Source organism: Rana temporaria, chromosome 1 (genome assembly GCF_905171775.1).
Source record: "Rana temporaria chromosome 1, aRanTem1.1, whole genome shotgun sequence".
Classification (NCBI taxonomy): Eukaryota; Metazoa; Chordata; class Amphibia; order Anura; family Ranidae; genus Rana; species Rana temporaria.
Window position 1 is genome coordinate 617949465 of NC_053489.1, and position 22394 is coordinate 617971858.

Consider the following 22394-nt stretch of genomic DNA (forward strand, 5'->3'; position numbering starts at 1 on the left):
TTTTTGATTAATTATAATGCACATACAGATCCAACTACTTTTAGCTGACCTCCTTGCAGGCTGATTCCCAGTGCAGCTTCCAACTACTGGAAAAATGGATAGCAGGATACAAAAAACACATGAAGGCAGCACTCGATGGGAATAGCATTAAAACTTTTATAGTCTTTAAGTAGGTAACAAAATAAATATTGCACTGGAGATAAAATCGATGTAGCTACATAAACTGTAAAAATGGTGCGAGTAATACCAAACGGTAGCAAAAGCAGTCATAAAAACATGTAGCTAAGTATGATACTGGTATAAAAATGTGTACAACGATACCACTGCTGAATCCAGTCCGTCGGCATTTAGATGTCCTGTGAAGGGAACTATCACAACTCCCAGTGGATGGTTGTAGAATCGCAGGTTGATAGAGGGAAGTGATAGAGGGAAGTGTAACAGCCGGATAGTGGCAGATAGTGAGGTCCCGCCGGCATGCAGATATGAAGGCACAGCAAGGAGCCCTTCAGATGGACACCGCAAGCCCCGCCGGTGTCCATGACATCACCAGATCTCCGACGGAACTCCCTGAAGACCCGGAAGCCGGCGGAGAGGTGAGTAACGATCAAAAGAATTTTGATCGATCAAAAAAATTAACGATTAATCAAAGGATTAATCGTTAATTTCGGCAACCCTACATTTTAAAGATAATTTTAGAGATTGAAAGGGAGAGGTCAATTTTAATAACATTCAATTACAATATGACTTGTGTCGCAATTGTATACGCTATACTTTTTTTTCTTTATTTGCAATTTTTTTCCCTACGAAAGGTGTTACCCTTTAACCACTTCAGCCCCAGAAGAATTTACCCACTTCCTGAACCAGGGCCATTTTTTTTGCGATGCGGCACTGCAATGCTTTAATGGACAATTGTGTGGTCGTGAAAAACTGTACCCAAACAAAATTGATGTCCTATTTTCCCCACTAATAGAGCTTTCTTTTGGTGGTATTTGATCACCTCTGCAGTTTTTTTTTTTGCGCTATAAAAAAATATTTTTATCTATTTGCTATAATAAATATCCAAAAAAGACAAATTTCTTCCTCAGTTTAGGCCAATATGTATTCTTCCACATATTTGTGGTAAAAAAAAAATCCCAATTAACGTATATCGATTGGTTTGCGAGAAAAGTTATTGCGTCTACAAAATAGGGGATACATTTATAGCATTTTTATTGTTTTTTTTGTTTTTTTTTACTAGTAATGGTGGTGATCTGCAAGTTTCAGATCTCCCCAGAGTGGCTCAATGATATTGAGGTCAGGAGACTGAGATAGACACTCCAGAACCTTCACTTTATTCTGCTGTAGCCAATGACAGGTCGACGTGGCCTTGTGTTTTGGATCATTGTCATGTTGGAATATCCAAGTACATCCCATGTGCAGCTTCCTGGCTGATTATCAAAAAATACTGGAGGAACATTTGCATTAATGTACTGCATTCATCTTGCCATTAATTTTGACCAAGTTCCTGTGCTTTTGTAGCTCACATATCCCCAAAACATCAGCGATCCACCTCCGTGTTTCACAGTAGGAATGGTGTACCTTTCATCATAGGCCTTGTTGACTCCTCTCCAAATTTAGCATTTATGGTTGTGGCCAAAAAGTGAAATTTTGGTCTTGTCACTCCAAATGACTTTGTGTCAGAAGGTTTAAGGCTTGTCTCTCTGCTGTTTGGTGTATTGTAAGCGGGATACTTTGTGGCATTTGCGTAGTAATGGCTTTCTTCTGGTGACTCGACCATGCAGCCCATCTTTCTTTAAGTGCCTCCTTATTGTGAATCTTGAAACAGCCACACCACATGTTTTCAGAGAGTCCTGAATTTCACCGGAAGTTATTTATGGGCTTTTCTTTGCATCTCGAACAATTTTTCTGGCAGTTGTGGCTGAAATTTTAGTTGGTCTACCTGACCGTGGTTTGGGTTCCACTTCTTGATAAGAATGTTTGAACACTGCATTCCCAAGTCCTTGGATGTTTTTTTATATCCCTTTCCTGTTTTATACAGTTCAAGTACCTTTTCCCGCAGATCCTTTGACAATTCTTTTGCTTTCCCCATGACTCGGAATCCAGAAACATCAGTGCAGCACTGGATGAAAGATGCAAGAGTCTGTCAGGAGCTCAGAAATTCATTGACCTTTTATACACACACTAATTACAAGCAAACAGATAACGGGTGAGGATGGTTACAGTTAATAGCCATTCAACCCCAGGGGCGGACTGACCATTGGGACTCTCGGGCACTGCCCGAGGGCCCCATGCCACTAGGGGGCCCCATAAGGGTTTCCAGGCTCAATAAAACCAGGGACAGTATGTAAAAATCTGTGTTTTTTTTACATCTGTCCCTGATATGTCCAAAACCGACATGCTTTTGATGTGAAAATCCTGAGATTTTAGCTGCCCTGCCTATGCAATGCCTCCTGGCATGGTGGCCATCTGTAAGCCCGGGGGCCCCATAATCTTCTATTGTCTGTGGGCCACATGAGTTGTCAGTCCACCCCTGTTCAAACCCCTTTGTGTCAACTTGCATTATCAGGCCAAAATCACCAGGGTATGTAAACTTTTGATCACGGTCATTTGGGTAGTTTCTGTTGCCATTATGATATAAAAAGAGTAAACACAGTTGAATGATAATAAATGGCTTTAGCCAAACGCTTACCATGAGTGAAAGAAATGTTTTTGTGTTATCATTCATATTCTCTGAAAAATGGCCAAGAAATCATAAATTCTGCCAGGGTATGTAAACTAATGAGCACAACTGTATAATGAGTTTGGAAATTGTAAAGAAATGCTTAACCACCTGAGCCCCGGGCCATTGTCAAATGACGGCTTCACGGTGGCTCTGAAAATCCAACAGGAAGTCATATGACGTCCTGGATTCCTCCGGCCACTGGGGGGCACGTGAGCGCGCAGGCGGCGGCGCGCGTGCCCGGCGCGTCCCCGAGATGCCGATGCGCGTTCCTGGCGGTCGCCATGTCCGCCAGATACCCGCGATCGGCAATGACAGAGCAGGGACGTGGAGCTCTGTGTGTAAACACAGAGCTCCACGTCCTGTCAGGGGAGAGAGGAGACCGATCTATGTCATTTGTACATAGGGACACAGATCGGTCACCTCCCCCAGTCACCCCCCCCCTCCCCCCACAGTTAGAACACAATACAGGTACACATTTAACCCCTTCCTCACCCCCCTAGTGTTAACCCCTTCAATGCCAGTCACATTTATACAGTAATTAGTGCATATTTGTAGCACTGATCGCTGTATAAATGTGAATGGCGCCAAAAATGTGTCAAAAGTGTCCGATGTGTCCGCCATAATGTCGCAGTCCCAATAAAAAATCGCAGATCGCCGCCATTACTAGTAAAAAAAAAATAATAATAATAATTCTGTCCCATATTATGTAAGCGCTTATTGCGATTTATTTTATTTTTTTAACAAAAATATGTAGAAGAATACGTATCGACCTAAACTGAGAAAAAAAAATTTGGGCTATTTATTATAGCAACAAGTAAAAAATATTGAATTTTTTTCAAAATGTTTGCTTTTTTTGTTTATAGCGCAAAAAATAAAAACCGCAGAGGTGATTAAATACCACCAAAATAAAGCTCTATTTCTGGGGAAAAAAAAGGCGTCAATTTTGTTTGGGAGCCACGTCGCATGACCGCGCAATTGTCAGCTAAAGCGACGCAGTGCCGGAAGCTGAAATTTCACCTGGACAGGAGGGGGGTATATGTGCCCAGTAAGCAAGTGGTTAAATAATACATTATAATTTAACTACCCCTATTAGATTTTAGAAATGTACTGGAGATTTTAGTCGACTAAATATGACTAAAACTAAAACAATTGCAGAAGACTAAAACGGGACTAAAACTAAAATGCCATTTTAGTCCTAAGACTAAAACTAAATCGAAATTTGCTGCCAAAATGAACACTGGATGTGGGTTTAGTGACACTTTAACAGCTCAAGCAGAAGAAAATAAGAGAAGTACATTGTTAGTATTTACACGTAAGAAAAAAAATCCAGCAGGGAGGGTGGGTGTGCCTCATAATGGCCACTGTTTTTTCTCCTCAAATGTCTAATACCAACATTGTTTTAGATATGTTAAACATGCTAATACGTGTGTGGAATACACAATAGTAAGCAATATGAACAAATCCCTACACTTTGCTCATGGCAAAAAAGTAATTATATTGTCGGATGTGCCAGGAAGTGGTGAGATGGTTATTACTAAACTATTTAAGAGGAATGCTCATTACTCTTCTTTGCCTTGTGGCAAAAAAACAACAAAAAAACTTCCTGATATCACATGCATACTTGGTACACCTCTGAATTTATAGGTGGCCATAAGATATAGATTGGGGTACAATGATAGTACCACAATGTATCTTGTTTCTAGAAATTCTTATTTAAACAATGGTCACTTTTTCCACAACTGGTCTAGAAATATTGAGGTTCATACACACACACCACAATATCCACCTCCTCTGGCTCAGACCCTTGGGTGGGGTGGGGGGGGGGCTGCTTACCACAATCACTTGTAAACACAGAAGTCCAGTTCCTGTGTTTACAAGTGACAGCTCTGCACTCTGTGTGTAACCCCCTGAACTCTGCACTCTGTATGTAATGCAATCTTGGTATTTAATGCCCCTTTAAAGGGGTTGTAAAGGAAAAAGTTTTTTCACCTTAATGCATTCTATGCATTAAGGTGAAAAAACTTCCGACTATACCGCCCCCCCCCCCCAGCCCTCGTTATACTTACCTAACCCCTCGAAAGTCCCGCGCTCGGCCCCGACATCCTCTTCGCCACTCAGCCCGGCCGTTGATTGGCTAGAGCGGATAGATTGAAAGCAGCGCAGCCATTGGCTGGCGCTGCTGTCAATCACATCCAGTGACGCGGCACGCCGAGGGGCGGGGCCGAGTGATATAGTGAGCGGCTATGGCCAATCGCTATATCACGGGAGCGCACCCGCAAGGACTCTACACAATGGGAGGGAGCTTGCATGAATGTGTGGAGTTCTTGCGGGGAGGACCAGAGACAGCCGCCGAGGGACCCCAGAAGACGAGTTGCACAGTGGAGGTAAGTATAACATGTTTGTTATTTTTAAAAAAATAAAAAAAATTCCTTTACAACCCCTTTAAGACCCTTCTACTGTTCGGGAAATTTGACTGACCACACCCACTACTTGATGTGATTTGGAGGGTGTGTGTAGGATAGGGGATTTGGGGAGTTGTGGTTGAGTTCCAGCACCTATTGTTGGAGAAAAAAAAGCCCTGTATGTGTGTGTATGTATATATACAGTATATATATATATATATATATATATATATATATATATATATATATATATACACAGCGATAACCATAACATTATGACCACCCACCATAACCAGTCGAGGCATGGACTCCACCAAAGGGTATGCTGAGGTATCTGGCACCAAGCCATCAGTAGCAGATCCTTCAAGTCCTGTAACCATTCTTCAATTCATCAAACTAGGCCACCTTCTTCCATTACTCCATGGTCCAGTTCTGATGCTCACGTGACCATTGTTATGCCGGGTACACACGAGAGGATTTATCCGCGGATACGGTCCTCCGGACCGTTTCCGCGGATAAATCCTCTGAGGATTTCGATCCGCTGGAGTGTGCTCACCATCGGATCGAAATCCGCGCCAAATTCACACCGCGGTGACGTGTCGCGCCGTCGCCGCGATGATGACGCGGCGACGTGCGCGACGCTGTCATATAAGGATATCCACGCATGCGTCGAATCATTACGACGCATGCGAGGGATGGGTTCGGACGGATCGATCCGGTGAGTCTGTACAGACCACCAGATCGATCCGCTGGAGCCGATTCCAGCGGATAGATTTCTTAGCATGCTAAGAAATTTTTATCCGCTGGAAATCGGTCGGCCCGAAATATATCCACGGATAAATATCCGCTGGATCGTACACACCAGCGGATCTATCCGCTGAAACCGATCCGCGGATCAATTTCAGTGGATCGATCCTCTCGTGTGTACGGGGCCTAAGTGCTTTTCGCTGTGGACAAGGGTCAGAATGGGCACCCTGACCGGTCTATGGCTAGGCAGCCCCATTCGCAACATATTGCAATGCACTGTGTTTTCTGACACCTTTATACTGGAACCAGCACTAGCTTTGTCAGCACTGTGAGCTACAGTAGCTCCTCTATTTGATTGGACTACATGTCCAGTATGTATGTATGTTCTGCCGTCTGCATACAGACATTTTCAGCCAACATACACCAAACTACGTGGTTTTTCAGCTCGTTACCGCCACCCTTTGGACAACTTCTGCTATTGTTGTCTGATGTTAAGCATTGGATCAGAGCATGCGTGTTTGTATATTTGATTTTAGTCTGGCGGATTTGTATACACACGATAGGATAATCCGACGGAACACATTTGTTGTCGGACAATTTGAGAGCCTGCACAGCCAATATTTGTTGTCGGAAATTCCGACAACAATTGTCCGGCGGAGCATACAGACTGTCGGATTATCCGACTAAACAAGTCAGTCGGACAATTGTTGTCGGAATATCCGATCGTGTGTATGGGCCTTTAGGTAAGTATTTCATACAACCACTTTAAAGCGGAGGTTCACCCAAAAATACATTTTTAATATTACATTCATCCGAGTTGTCCTAATGACAATCGGCTGTTTTTTTTTTTTTTTTTTCGTACATACCGTATTTTCACCGCCGCTTCTGGGTATGTCTTCTGCGGGACTGGGCGTTCCTAATTGATTGACAGGCTTCCGACCTTCGCATACAGCGCGTCACGAGTTGCCGAAAGAAGCCGAACGTTGGTGCGGCTCTATACGGCGCCTGCGCACTGACGTTCGGCTTCTTTCGGCAACTCGTGACGAGCTGTATGCGATGGTCAGAAGCCTGTCAATCAATTAGAAACGCCCAGTCCCGCAGAAGACATACCTGGAAGCGGCGGTGAAAATACGGTATGTACGGGGAAAAAAAACAGCCGATTGTCATTAGGACAACTAGGCTGAATGTAATGTTAAAAATGTATTTTTTGGGTGAACCCCCGCTTTAAGTAAATCATTTTGTTTCATCACAATCGTTATGTTAGAATGATTTGTCTTTGGAATTTGTTTCAGATGTCGTTCCGAATCAGTTCGTATTTTCAGAAGTTCTGTTATTCTTTTGTTGTTTCGGAAGACTCGCTATATCCCTGCTAGTCCAACCCACAAAGAGAAATGGAAAAAGCTGATTGGACAATCTCGTTTGGAGTCTTGTGCATCTGAAAGTAACAAATGGAACAAAATGAATTCATTCCTTATGTTAGGATTCAGAGATTCTGATGGATCCACCTCCAATCAACCCAAACACAATAAGCAGGAATCATCTTATTTGCCTTTTATACCTTACTGTATTTATTGCAATATGATTCTATTTTATATGTAGTGCAAGTTCATAATAATGAAAAAAATGTTAATGCAAAAAGAATAGGCTGATTACCCAAGAGTCAAAGACTACCGTGCCGCTCTCATCCAAATAAAACCAAAAAATACAAATTAATACATATTCATTTGTTATGTTATTAAGGAGGAGCTCCAGTAAATTTTGTGTTTAATAAAAGTCAGCAGCTGTAGCTGCCGACTTTTAATAAACTGGCCACTAACCTGTCCCAGGATCCAGTGATGTGCTCACCTGGTCTTCTGTCCCTGGCATTGGCATCTCAACTGTGGGCACTCGGCCGTGACAGCTTGTGGCTTTACAGCTGGGTGCCCACTGCGCATGCATTAGTAGCACTGTACGTTGTGATAGGTCCTATAGTTTTCTGGGACCTGTGACATGTCCCATATGACTGCGGGAAAGGAGGGGGTGATCTGAGTGGAAGTGGGAGTGGGTACCTGTCAAAACCAGCACCATTTGGGGAGGAGGAGGGGAGAGGAGGCCTTAAAGTGCCATTCCCCTTTTGGGTGGAGCTCCGCTTTCAGTTAAATTAAAGTGGAGGTTCACCCAAAAAAACATTTTTTAACATTAGATTGAGGCTAATTACGGGAAGCAGAATCGGGTGTTTTGTTTAAAATCAATGCAGTACATACCGTTTTAGAGATAGATGTTCTCCGCCGCTTCCGGGTATGGGCTGCGGGACTGGGCGTTCCTATTTGATTGACAGCCTTCCGACCGTCGCATACAGCGCGTCACCAGTTTCCGAAAGTAGCTGAACGTCGGTGCGCAGGCGCCGTATAGAGCCGCACCGACGTTCGGCAACTCGTGACGCGCTGTATGCGACCGTCGGAAGGCTGTCAATCAAATAGGAACGCCCAGTCCCGAAGACCATACCCGGAAGCGGCAGAGAAGATCTATCTCTAAAACGGTAAGTACTGCTTTGATTTTTAAAAAAACACGGATTGTGCTTCCCGTAATTAGCCTCAATCTAATGTTAAAAAAAAAAATTTGGGTGAACCCCCGCTTTAATTTCCTTATTCCCAACTGACCGTTGTTTGTTGGGCCGCACACATACAAAATTAAACGAATGGTGCCTCAAGTTCAACCTCAATACAAAAAGAATCCTATTAGACTATTTACACTATACTCACTGGAATAAAAACAAATGGATCCAAATCAATTTGGATCATTGATTATGTCCTTATGTTATTTCAGATGCTTCAAACATTAAAGGGTCACTAAAGGAAAAAAAATGTTTTGCTGAAATGACTGTTTACAGGGTATAGAGACATACAAGTTAACTGATTCCTTTTAAAAATTATTAAAAATTGATTAAATTCAATCATATAATGTACCTGCCGTTTCACTTTCGTTTTTGAACTGGTTTCATGTTTCTGTGAAGTAAAGAGACCCACAGAACAAAAAAAAACAAATCCAGGGCAGTGTTTTGTTTTTAAAATTAATCTGATTGGTTCTGGTTCTGAGGAGTTTTAGACACACAGCTTGGACCACAGTGAAAAGCTGCCATGAGATTTTTTCATAAGGAGCCAGACAAGCAGGAAGTGTGGAGATCAGAGCAGAATTACAGCAACTTCAAAGCAAAAACGAACAATGAGGACATGAAACCAGTACTGCAGTAAGGTAAAGGTAGCTATTAGCTAAAAAAAATTGTTCCTTTAGTGATCCTTTAACAAAAGGCCCAAACTATCACATCATGTCATCTGAATGAAACAAATGAATTTGTTGTTTTCGCTATAATTTATATCATATTCAATGGAATTCATTACTATTGTGATTTGGAGATAGAGATACATACAAATCTCTGAATCACGTACATTTTGCCTGAATTTCGAATCGTAACAAAACTGATGGCACATGTCTAGAGCCTGTACAACTGAGTAAGACTTTGTTACCCTAACACCTCATATTCTTGATCTGTGCCTGCTGTACCGCGTACTTGTATGAGAAAGTCTCCTGTTCGCTTTGTATTGCTTCCTTTGTGTGAAATCCCTGGTGTTCCTGCCAGTCCCTCTGCTTTCCTATTAAACACTGACCACACTAAGCAGGAGAGCACACAATGGTCAGTTCTCTAGCTATGCTGGGAACTCAGCCTGCTCTCCTCCTGACATGTCCAGACATTCACTGGGATGCTCGGTGTGCTGCTGCTTCTCCTCCCCCAGCTCTTATGCAGCTGAGAACAGTGGGAATGTGATCATTTATAAAAAAAAAGGGAAAAAAAGGTATTTATAATGTTTTTTATATCTAAACAAAAATGTTTTATCTTTAATTTTGATTTTAAACTGAATGGGTTGTTTTACAAGGTGATTGTTTACAATCACTTTAGAGTGTTACTAAACCCAGAACCTGCATTCATTATATCTGGTCTCCGGCAGTACACAGAGCATGGAGATGCAATTATTTTAGTAAATATAAACTGATAAATACCTTTTCTTATCAGCAGTATATCAGTTCTATCAGTTCCTAGTAAAGCTTGTAGGAGGAGTTTTCATTCTCCCATGATCCTCCCATGATGTCTGAACAGTGCTGATTGGCCCTGTGCTAATCACATGCACACTCCTAAGAAAGAAAAAAAAACTCTCTAGCAATAAAAACCAAATTGAGCATGTGCAGCCCGTCCCCTGGCTCTGTAAATATCAGGTTCTTTTTTGGAGACTGTGGAAGAAGGGGAGGATGAGAGAAGACAGGATCAAACAGCCTTTATACACAATGTAGAGGATTAACCCCTTAGGTTCCACAGTGAGTATAACAAGCATGCTTTACTGCATATACAGACTGATTTAACTGTGTTGGGTTTAGTAACACTTTAAGTTTTAGGTTTTGGATTGACAAACCTTGAAGCGCTAGCAGGGGCGGACTGACCATTGAGGCACTCGGGCACTGCCCGAGGGCCCCATGCCACTCGGGGGCCCCATCAGGGTTGCCAGGCTCATTAAAACCAGGGACAGTATGTAAAAATCTGTGTTTTTTTTACATCTGTCCCTGATATGTCCAAAACCGACATGCTTTTGATGTAAAAATCCTGAGATTTTAGCTGCCCCGCCTCTGTAATGCCTCCTGGCTTGGTGGCCATCTGTAAGCCCGGGGGCCCATAATCTTCTATAGCCCGGGGGTCCCATGAGTTGTCAGTCCACCCCTGAGCACTAGGATGCTCAACACTTTTTGCCCCCAGCCCAAAACAAATTACCCCCCTTGTGCAATTACATAGTAGTTGAGGTTTAATAAAGACACAAGTCCATCAAGTCCAACCTATGTGTGTGATTATATGACAGTATTGGTTTTGTAATTCCGTATTTTCCCTATCCTACTGGTGTCGTCACATTTAATCCACAATGGGGGTTATCAGTGACTGGCCCAGGCTTCCTTGTGATTAAACAAGCTTATATTATTTGCATAACCTGGTAAATAGAGCAGTCCAGCTACAAGGTGGAGGCCAGGCGGGTAGAAGGAGATATACCATCTGTAAAATGTACCAAGTCATGCTGTCGTGCCCATGCATGTTCTCCGTGGAACACAAAGGAAATGTTTTTTCCCTGGTATTTACATTGTTACTAACAAGTGTTATCCAAAGAAAGAAAGAAAAATAAAATACACACCCGGACAATTGAAAATCCTAAGCCTATCGTATTTCTTCCAACCTTCATCAGAAATAAAACAAATAATACTATTAATGTTTGCATGATGACATAGCTCAGTGATTTCATCATCTACATTAGGAGAATAAAGATTTGTATTGCACATTTTTCGATGTGGACAGATACTGGCACATGGCATGGAATCCTTGCAAACATTTATTCCCCAAATGCAGCCATGTGTCCCCAAATGCAGCCTTGTCCCCAAATTCAGCCTTATCCACAAATGCAGCCTTATCCACAAATGCAGCCTTGTCCCCAAATGCAGCCATGTCCCCAAATGTAGCCTTGTCCACAAATGCAGCCTTATCCACAAATGCAGCCTTGTCCCCAAATGCAGTCATGTCCCCAAATGCAGCCTTGTCCCCAAATGCAGCCTTGTCCACAAATGCAGCCTTATCCACAAATGCAGCCTTGTCCCCAAATGCAGTCATGTCCCCAAATGCAGCCTTGTCCCCAAATGCAGCCTTGTCCCCAAATGTAGCCTTGTCCCCAAATGCAGCCATGTCCCCAAATGCAGCCTTGTCCCCAAATGCAGCCTTGTCCCCAAATGCAGCCATGTCCCCAAACGCAGCCTTGTCCCCAAATGCAGCCATGTCCCCAAACGCAGCCTTGTCCCCAAATGCAGCCTTGTCCCCAAATGCAGCCTTGTCCCCAAAGAGAAAGCAAAGCCCCCCCCCCCACGCCACCGCCGCTGCCACCTAGTTGATCAGCGCGGGGAACATTACAGCTTTCATTTGAATAGCTGTGTGTTTCCCGCCGTGCCTCATCATATATAGCCCCTCCCCCTTGTCCGGGCACTTTGATAGACTGATCACCCATCCAATCTTGGGATGGGTGATCTGTCTATCAAAGTGCTCGGACAAGGGGGAGGAGCTATATATGACGAGGCGCGGCGGGGAATAGACAGCTATTCAAATGAAAGCTGTAATGTCCCCCGCGCTGATCAACTAGACGGCGGCGGCAGGGGGTGCTTGGCTTTCTCTTTGGGGACTAGACAGTAGCTCTCTCCGCCCGCTCTCCGCTCCCTCTCCACCCGCTCTCCACCCCCTCTCCACCCACTCTCCGAAAAAAAAAGTATCGGTGAAGCATCGGGAGCATTTGCATGAGTACAAGTCCTCGCGCAAATGCTCAGTATCGGTCCTGATACCGATACTAGTATCAGTATCGGGACAACCCTAATCTATTTAAAGTGGAACTAAACAGCCTGAACCCCTCTTCTGTGCCGCCATCTTTAAAAATCTGCACACATACTAAAATGACATTTAAATCCTGCAAGGCTATTTAAGTTATACTGCGGCAGGTTAGCTCCGCTGGGCGAACCGTCGTAGCTGTACGTCGGTCGCTTTAAGCGTTCTTAGCAGGCATCGCGGGAGTGCCGGCCGCGAGCGATCTCCGGGCACGAGAGGCAGAACACACACATCCCCGTTCTGTGAGCTGAGGAAATGCAGATCGACAGTTCCTAATAGCTAGGAACCACGATCTATCATTTCCTCTAGGTCAGTCCCCTCCCCCTTCAGTTAGAACACACATTAGGAAACACAATTAATCACAATTAATCCCTTGATCGCCCCCTAGTGTTAACCCCTTCCCTGTCAGTGCCATTTTTACAGTAATCAGTGCATTTTAATAGCACTGATTCGCTGTATAAATGTCAATAGTCCCAAAAATGTGTCAAAAGTGTCCTATGTGTCCGCCATAATGTCGCAGTCATGATAAAAATCGCAGATCGCCACCATTACTAGTAAAAAAAAATAATAATAATAAAAATGCTATAAATCTATCCCCTATTTGGTAGACGCTATGGCACAGATTCACAGAGATCGGCGTATCTCTGCGGCGGCGTAACGTATCTCATTTAAGTTTTACAGGCAAGTGCTTTATTCACAAAGAACTTGCCTGTAAAGTTGCGGCGGCGTAGCATAAATCACCCGATGCAAGCCTGTCTAATTCAAATTAGGCGGGTAGGGGCCGTGTAGTATTTAAATTAAGCGCATTCCCGCGCCGAACGTACTGCGCATGCGCCGTCCGAAGAATATCCCAGGGTGCATTGCTCCAAATGACGTCGCAAGGACGTCATTGGTTTCGACGTGAACGTAAATGGCATCCAGCCCCATTCACGGACGACTTACGCAAACAACGTAAATTTATAAATTTCGACGAGGGAACGGCGGCCATCCTTAACATTGATTGCGCCTCATATACCCAGGGGCAACTTTACGCCGGGACAAGCCTAACGTAAACAACGTAACTTTACTGCGTCGGCCGCGCGTACGTTCGGGAATTCGCGTATCTAGCTAATTTGCATACTCAACGGGGAAAATGACGGCAACACCTAGCGGACAAAAAAAAATTGCATTTAAGATCCGACGTCGTAAGAGCCTTACGCCTGTCGGATCTAATGGATATCTTTGCGTAACTGATTCTAAGAATCAGTCGCATAGATAGGACTTACGATGGCGTACATGGCGTTGCGCCGTCGTAAGCCCTTTGAGAATCTGGGCCTATAACTTTTGCGCAAACCAATCAATATACGCTTATTTGGATTTTTATTACCAAGAATAAGTAGAAGAATACACATTGGCCTAAACTGAGAAAAAATTCACTTAAAAAAAAATGGGGATATTTATTATAGCAAAATGTAGAAAATATTGTTTTTTTTTTTTCAAAATTGACGCTCTTTTTTTTGTCTAAATCGCAAAAAAAAAAAAAACGCAGAGATGATCGAATACCACCAAAAGAAAGCTCTATTTGTGGGAAAAAAAGCACATCAATTTTGTTTGGGTACAGCGTCGCACGACTGCGCAATTGTCAGTTAAAGCGACGCAATGCTGAATCGCAAAAAATGGCCTGGTCATTGAGCAGCCAAATCTTCCGGGGCTGAAGTGGTTAAAAAAACCTAAACATATTAAAAAAATATGGGGATTTGGTCACACTTTATGGTCATATAGTGCTACTTTGATGCAGTACATTGGGGTACTTTGACGCAGTAAGTGGGCTTAACGCTATATGACCTTATAGTGTGACCAAATCCCTATATTTTTTGAATATGTTCAGGTTTTTTTTTTTTAATAGCCTTGCAGGATTTAAGTGTAATTTTTGTATGTGTACGCTGTAAAATATTTTGTACTGTTTGGTCTTATAGCAGCACCACCTTGAATGTAAACGCATTGTTAGGGTGTGCCCCCCAAGTATGATTTTTTATCTGTAAAACTCCAACGTGTGTGAATATGCACCGCAGGTATCTAGGATCTGGAGACTGGCAATGCACGTGTGTGCACACGAGTGCATGCGCCATAATTTCTGTGTATGTGCACAAGCGTTACTGGCTTCCGGCAGGATACTTGTCCCTTTGGTAACTTGTGCCCAGCCTAGATGGGCTTAGACAAGGGCAGCGCTGACTTTGCTTTTCTTAAAGGGTTAGACCTCCTAAAACTGATATTTCAGATTGTGGCAGATTTAAAATGTGCCTCAGCTTTGCTCATAAAGGACGAATCAACAGGGCCATTAAAAGCGACTCTGTAATGTAAACCCAAATAATCTTGAAGAATATGAACAGTCTGAACTTTTTTGTTAGTTTTGGGTCAAGCAGCTAAGGGTTAAAACCACTATTAATGTATTTATTTATTTAGTTTGCTGTCCTAAAGATGCAACAGGAAGTGGGGTGAGAGGAACTTTAATTAAAGGAGCTCATTTGGCTGGGCTTCTCCTCTGGGTTACAGAAGTGCAATTCGTTTTGCACTCCTGTGGCCGTTTCCAGTAGAGATCGGTCTGAAGTCCGCTCTCCGCTGACGTCACTGCAATCAGTTGAGGCAGCGCGTCATTCCGGCTTCCGAAGTTTGGATCCGCCAGCTGCTCTGGCTGATGGTAGTCTCAGCTACCCACTGAGAGGGCCATTCCCCGCCTCTCCACAGCTCAGCGCTCCAGTGAGCGTGAGGGAGCAGAACAGGAGAGCTGCTAACTGACAGTCAGCAGCTTTTCTCTCTGTGAGAACCGAGCCATCAGCGATGTTCGGTGGCTCGGTTCTCAGTGCAGAGATATCCCCCAAAAAAGTTTAAAGTGAGGGGAATTCTCCTCTAATGCCACGTACACACGATCAATATTTCGGCATGAAAAAAAACGACTTTTTAAAAACGTCATTTAAAATGATCGTGTGTGGGCTTCACATCGTTTTTCGGCTTCTGAAAAACGACAAAAAAAAAATTCAAACATGCTGCATTTTTTAACGTCGTTTAAAAAATGACGTTTTTCGGGTTGTAAAAAATAATCGTGTGTGGGCAAAAACGACGTTTTAAACCCGCGCATGCCCAGAAGCAAGTTATGAGACGGGAGCGCTCGTTCTGGTAAAACTACCATTCATAATGGAGTAAGCACATTCATTGCGCTGTAACAGACAAAAAATCGCGAATCGTCTTTTACTAAAAAGGAGTCAGCTAAAAGCAGCCCAAAGGCGAATAGAACTTCCCCTTTAGAGTGCCGTTGTACGTGTTGTACGTCACCGCGCTTTGTTCATCATTTTTTTAAAAACGATGGTGTGTGGGCAACATCGTTTTTAATGATGAAGTTGGACATGCTGAAAAACAACGTTTTTTTTCATGCCGAAAAACGATCGATTAGGCTCGGTTCACATTGCCGCAACCTGAAAGTCGAACAACTTGCGGTGTGACTTTGCCAGGCGACTTGAATACTACATTGATTGAAGTATAGAATAGAAAAGAATAGAAGTCCTATAGAAGTCACCTTGAAGTATGTGAATCAAGCTTTAGAGAGTTGTCCCTGAGACAGGTGTCCCCATTTGATTATTTACTTTCACCTTGTATTCTGATGATAATTTAGGATTTTCTATAACTTCCTGTCCTGGTGACAATTGACCAGTGGCAGCCCGTAATGCAGATCACACGGGTGTCACCCCTCCTATGAATGCGTCCTCCCCGCTAATCTACATGCAGGGCGACGAACGCATGGATTCCAATTGTTTTTTTGTTTTTTTTAACCATGTGATTAGAGCCAGAGGCTTTAATAGGCTTCAAGAAAGGGTGGTCTCGGGGCACAAAGCACCACCCAGTTATGTGACAATGGCAAATGAATATTGTCTGAAACCGGTTTCCCGATTGGCTGAAAGGAAAAGTGATTATTTTGGCCTAGGAGGAGGAGGGAGGAGACGCACGCCGGAAGCCGCCGTGATGCCGAGGAGGCAATGCCACGTGTTGCCCGGAGGGAAGCGCTGCCCGTGCCATAGATAGGGTAAGTGCAAGGCTTGTAATCGACCGACACACAATACTTTAGATCTTCATAAAACAGAGAGGATACAAGTAATGGGGTTATGTATTGCAGCAGAAATAGCAGCAGGAGGAGAAGGGAGGAATGGGAAGATCGGCTCACTACACAGACTGGGCTAACAGGCAGGGGGAGAGGGAGAGCCTGCGGGATTACGAAGGCATGTAAACTGACCAGGGTATCATGGATCAGCAGCAATGATTACTGTGGTCTGTTCACATAGGGGGATACAGGAGCACGCAGGATCAACCAGGTATTTTAAACCATAGAAAGGGACAAATTACACTGCAACAGCACTATGCTGTTACTCATGCTTTAAAGGAACAGGGGCTATTTTTTTTAGGGTTACAACCGCTTTAAGGCGGTTCCCTGCAAAATAATGGGAATTATAATCATCTCTCTGGCAGCCTGTGTTTTCTATTTTCAACAGTTTATGTTTCCAGGAGTTTCAAATGAACCAAAGGAACCATAGCACGCAGAAGGATTTCAATTTAAAAGAAGCTGTTGAGTTCAGCAGTTTTTTTTTTTCCTTACACACCCACACACCGACACAGGCACCCTAAACTCCTTGAAGTGTTGATTGTATCAAAAGAGCCTGACAAAGACTGTGGCACTTGAACTGAGTCACTTTTTAAGGCACAGGCTGCTGGAAAGGTGAGTATTTGAGCTCCACTTTTGCTGTGAACATCATAAAACATTTTTTGGGGGGAGGTCAGTATGGGGCATGTCAGACCTCTGCAAATGAGACTGCTGCTTCCCCACGGATAGCAGTGGTCACAATATGTAGCTGCTGGCAGGGGACAGGCTTTTTACCCAGGCTGTGGCTGCCTGAGAAAGAAAAAATTGTAATGCCGCGTACACACGGCTGTTTTTAATGTCATGGAAAAAAACAATGGGCCAGATTCACAGAAGAAATACGCTGGAGTATCTACTGATACTCCGGCGTATTTTCAAATTTGCTGCGTCGTATCTTTAGTTTGAATCCTCAAACCAAGATACAACGGCTTTTGGCTTCAATCCGACAGGCGTACGGCTTTGTACGCCTTCAGATCGTAGGTGTAATACTTCGGCACTCGCTGGGTGGAGTTCTCGTCGTTTTCCGCGTCGGGTATGCTAATTAGCTGTTTACGGCGATTCACGAAGGTACGCGCGGCCGTCACATTCTCTTACGTCGTCGCTAGTCGGCTTTTCCCGACGTATAGTTAAAGCTGGTATTTCGTGGCCTGTCTTTAGACTTGCCATGTTAAAGTATGGCCGTCGTTCGAATTTCAAATAATTTCTTTTTTGCGTAAGTCGTCCGTGAATAGGAAAGGACGTAACTCACGTCGACGTTCAAAAAATGACGCCGGTGCGACGTCATTTCGCGCAAAGCACGGCGGGAAATTTCAAAACGGAGCATGCGCAGTACGTTCTGCGCGGGAACACGCCTAATTTAAATGATACACGCCCCATGTGAATTAGGCGGGCTTGCGCCGGACGGATTTACGCTACGCCGCCGCAAGTTTACAGGCAAGTGCTTTGTGAATCAAGCACTTGCCCATAAAACTTGCGGCGGTGTAACGTAAATGCAATACGTTACGCCGCCGGAATTCTACGCGAATCTGGCCCAATGTTTTTCTCAAAGTGATTCCTCTCAAGCCTGCCTTGCATACACACGATCGTGAAAAAAAATGCTCGCAAAAAGCACGGTGACATACAACAAGTACAACGGCACTATAAAAGGGAAGTTGGTCTGATTATTTTTATATATTTTTATATTTTTATATTTTATGATTATTTGGTCTGATTATGCAAATTTCCCTTCTCATGACTTGCTTCTGAGCATGCGCATTTTCCTCCCTGTCGTTAAAGCCTACACACGACCATTTTTCACGACGTGAAAAACGACGAGAAAAAATAGAGCATGTTTTAAATTTTTTATGGACATTTTTCTCGTCGAGAAAAATGCTCTGGAGCCTACACGGTTGTTTTTAATGACCAATTAAAAAAATTGCATTTTTCTCGTCATGAAAAACGTTTGTGTGTATGCGGCATAAGACATTGGACACTTTTTATTTGAGGCATTAAGAATGTATTAGGAAATTTAAACTGAGGGTTCAATCACACTTCTTTAATTATGTAATGTGGAGTCTACTCATAGCTACCTTAAATGGCAAGGAAAAAATATAAAAAGTAAAAAAAATAAAAAATAAAGAAAGAACTTTTCAAATCACCGCACAGCCCTTCAAATTGCTGCAATTTTGACTCTTATGTTGGACACAGAAACATAGATGACAGTGAAAATAAACTGAGAATAGTTTTCATGATGTGATATATAAATGATCTGTTAAATATAGGCCACAGACCACATAAAGTATTGGAAAGGTCGCAGCAGTGATCATCTTTTCGAGGCTTCAATTTAAAAGAAGCTGTTGAGTTCAGCACTTTTTTTTTTTTTCTTACACACCCACACACCGACCAACAAGCTTTTGGAAAAAAAGTTTAACTAAGGTCAGGTCTATTTTAACACGGAAAACACTTTCTCAGGGCAGTTAAGCTAGATTTCACCACTTAATCAATGCCTTCTAGGTGACAGTTAATGTCAAAATGATAAAGAACCACCCAGAACTGAAATATAAGACATGGGTAAAAGTTAACAGACTTTTTAAATAATCCACCAGTAGAGTTGAACTGGAAATTCACATGATGTTGGCTTCAGGAATTCACATATCATTGGCCAAATCCAAATGTTAGGCCCGGTACACACGGGCAAACATGTACGATGAAACCGGTCCGTCGGACCGTTTTCACCGTACATGCCTGCCAGAGGGCTTCTGTACGATGGCTGTACTAACCATCGTACAGCAGTCCGCGCGTAAACAATACGCGGGGCGTGTCCGCGTCGTCGCCGTGACTATGACGCGGCGATGACGCGGCGACGTGGGCGGGCCTGCCATTTAAAGGCTTACACGCATGCGTCGAAGTCATTCGACGCATGCGAGGGACGGCGGGCGCTCGGACATGTACGGTAGGTCTGTACTGACGACCGTACATGTCCGAGCGGGCAGGATTCCAGCGGACGGTTTTAAAACACGTCCAGGATTATTTGTCTGCTGGGAAAAGGCCCAGCGGGCAAATGTTTGCTGGAATTCGGCCCGCTCGCGCCTACACACGACCGAACATGTATGCTGAAACTGGTCCGCGGACCAGTTTCAGCATACATGTTTGGTCGTGTGTACGGGGCCTAAGTAATAATTTTGGCAGTTTGGACTCCCAAAAGTAATCTGCTTTTGCCATACCCATAGGCCCTATAGCAGTGATGGTGAACCTTGGCACCCCAGATGTTTTGGAACTACATTTCCCATGATGCTCCACTACAATGCAGAGTGCATGAGCATCATGGGAAATGTAGTTCCAAAACATCTGGAGTGCCAAGGTTCGCCATCACTGCCCTATACAGATGCCTGTCTCTTTGTGCAAGTACCAGCATATATTATTATTATTATTGTTGTACAGTTTACACAGTGCTTTATAACTTGAGGGTAGACAGTACAACTACAATACACTTTAATACAGTGAGGCCGCATACACACAATCAGTCCATCCGATGAGAATGGTCCAAAGGACCGTTCTCATCGGTTAACCGATGAAGATGACTGATGGTCTAATGTGCCTACACACCATCGGTTAAATAACCGATCGTGTCAGAACGCGGTGACGTAAAACACAACGACGTGCTGAAAAAAGTACAGTGTACTACATAGTTCTACTGTCCTCGAGTGTGACTAGTTCAATTGCAGTTACATACTATTCTCTTCTCCTATTCAGGTTCCTAAATTAGACTGGTCATTGAAGTAGCAAGCAAGAGTTGTGAACCTGGCTGTGGGAAATACTGTGTGCCTGACTGTGGAGCTGAAACAAGGGAAAACCTATAAAAATACCAGCGGCTCCTCCGGGGAGTAGCGCTACATGTGTATTGTGTATTGTGCAAATGAAAAAGATTACTTGGCCATCTCAACTGTACTTAAATTAATGGTAGGCTCTGAAGTGTGTCTCCTTTATGACCCCCTTTTCATCTCAGTTAGTATTGTACAAATTAAAAATCTAGACTACCGACATGAAACCTGTAACCTGAAAAATTATTGATCATGAGGTGTTTTATGTATGTAGCGCCCTGCTACTTTCATAACTGGTGGTGCCTTAAATTTAGAGGGTAGTCAGAGATTTAGTTACCTCTGGCAATGTTATTTTGGCCAATTGTGGGCCTCTGTTCCAGCCATGGCTGTACTGTGAGTGACCACAATTGCTGCCTGGGGTGCCTGTACCACCCTAGGCCAAGGGTGGCAGCAGTCAAGTCAGGGCGTATTGGGTGTTTTTCCTCAGCAGCCAATCAGTGGGGGTTGGTCGCCCCACTGTGCATGCTGGGGGAGAGTACTTAAGGGACAGATGTCATTAGTTCTGGGTCGACGTTGTGTTGAGGCCGTCCCTGGTTGTCGCCCCCCCCGTGTGTGTGGCCCTCATGGCCGGGGGTGTGTGTTCAAGTGTTCCAGGCTCCGGGACCACGTGTTTGCTTGACTACCGTGTAGGCCCGGTAGTCAGACTGGGTCTACAGTTGCAGAGTGGTCCTTTGCTGTCTGTCCTGAGGGAGGAAGCCGCCCGATGAAGAACCTGTCTGGGCCAGTACCGAGCACGAGGCTGGTATCTCAGGAGAGGCCTTAGACTTCATCCAAGGACGCACCGTTACTGAGAGGCTGGATGATGATCGCCTGTCAGTCCAGAATTGACTAAAGTTTATTCAAGAGAGATCCGGGTGCTTAATCCTGTGTTGAGAAGAATTCTGGACCGAATATATCTCCATCTTTGGGAAGGTCTGTGGCAGAGACTTTGCTAAAGTTCCGTGTGACACCCTGGCTGTTAGGCTGGTGAGAGAGGCCTATCCAGGTGCACAATACCCACTCTGGCTAGAGTGGCGACGAGAGTTTACCGCTGGAAGCAGGACTGTTTCCGAAAAAAGTTATACGCCTGAACCTTACTATCCCTTCTACCTTTCTCAACTACTACCACTTTTATCATTTTAGCCCGTTGGGTAATAAAGCACAAAAAAATACATCTAAAGTGTGGACATTGCAGTTTCTTCCCAGCTCTCATCGTATACCCTAGACGGTGAAGGATTAGAGGTAACGTGCCACCCAAAACAAACCAGCAGCTCCTTCAGGGGTAGTGCTACATGTATAAGCAATGGACAAGTATTTCTAATGATGACAATGGGGTAGATTCAAAGAGCAATTGCGCCTGCGTAACCATAGTTACGCAGCGCAATTGCTTACTTGCCCAGGCGTATCGAATGCTCCTGATTCAGGAACCTCGATACGCCGACTGCAGCCTAAGAAATGACTGGCATAAGGCTCCTTATGCCGTCATATCTTAGGCTGCATTCTTACGCAGGCCGCTAGGTGGCGTTCCTGTTGTGGTCAGCGTATAGTATGCAAATTGCATACTAACGCCGATTCACAACGTTACGTGAGCCCTGCGTATGCAGTTTACGTCGTTTCCGTCCGTCGGGTTTCGCGTAAGGCTGCTCCTGTTAATAGCAGGGGCAGCCAATGCTACGTATACCTGTCGTTCCCGCGTCGCAAAGTTTAAATTTGACGTTGTTTGCGTAAGTGAATCGTGAATGGCGCTGGACGCCATTTACGCTCACTTTGAAGCAAATGACGTCCTTGCGACGTCATTTGCCGCAATGCACGTCGGGAAAGTTTCCCAACGGAGCATGCGCCCTACACTCGGCACAGGAACGCGCCTAATTTAAATGATTCACGCCCCCTACGGGATCATTTACATTAGGCGCCCTTACGCCGGGCATTTTTGAGGAGCGCCCACGCAAATTACGTGGCTACTGCTTCGTGAATGAAGTGTAGCGCAATTAATTTGCGGGGGCGCAGGGCAAAAACGGGACGCTGCGCCTCCGTAAGGAGTGCGCAGCAGTACCTGAATCTACCTCCCTATATTTAATGTAGGTGGCACAGT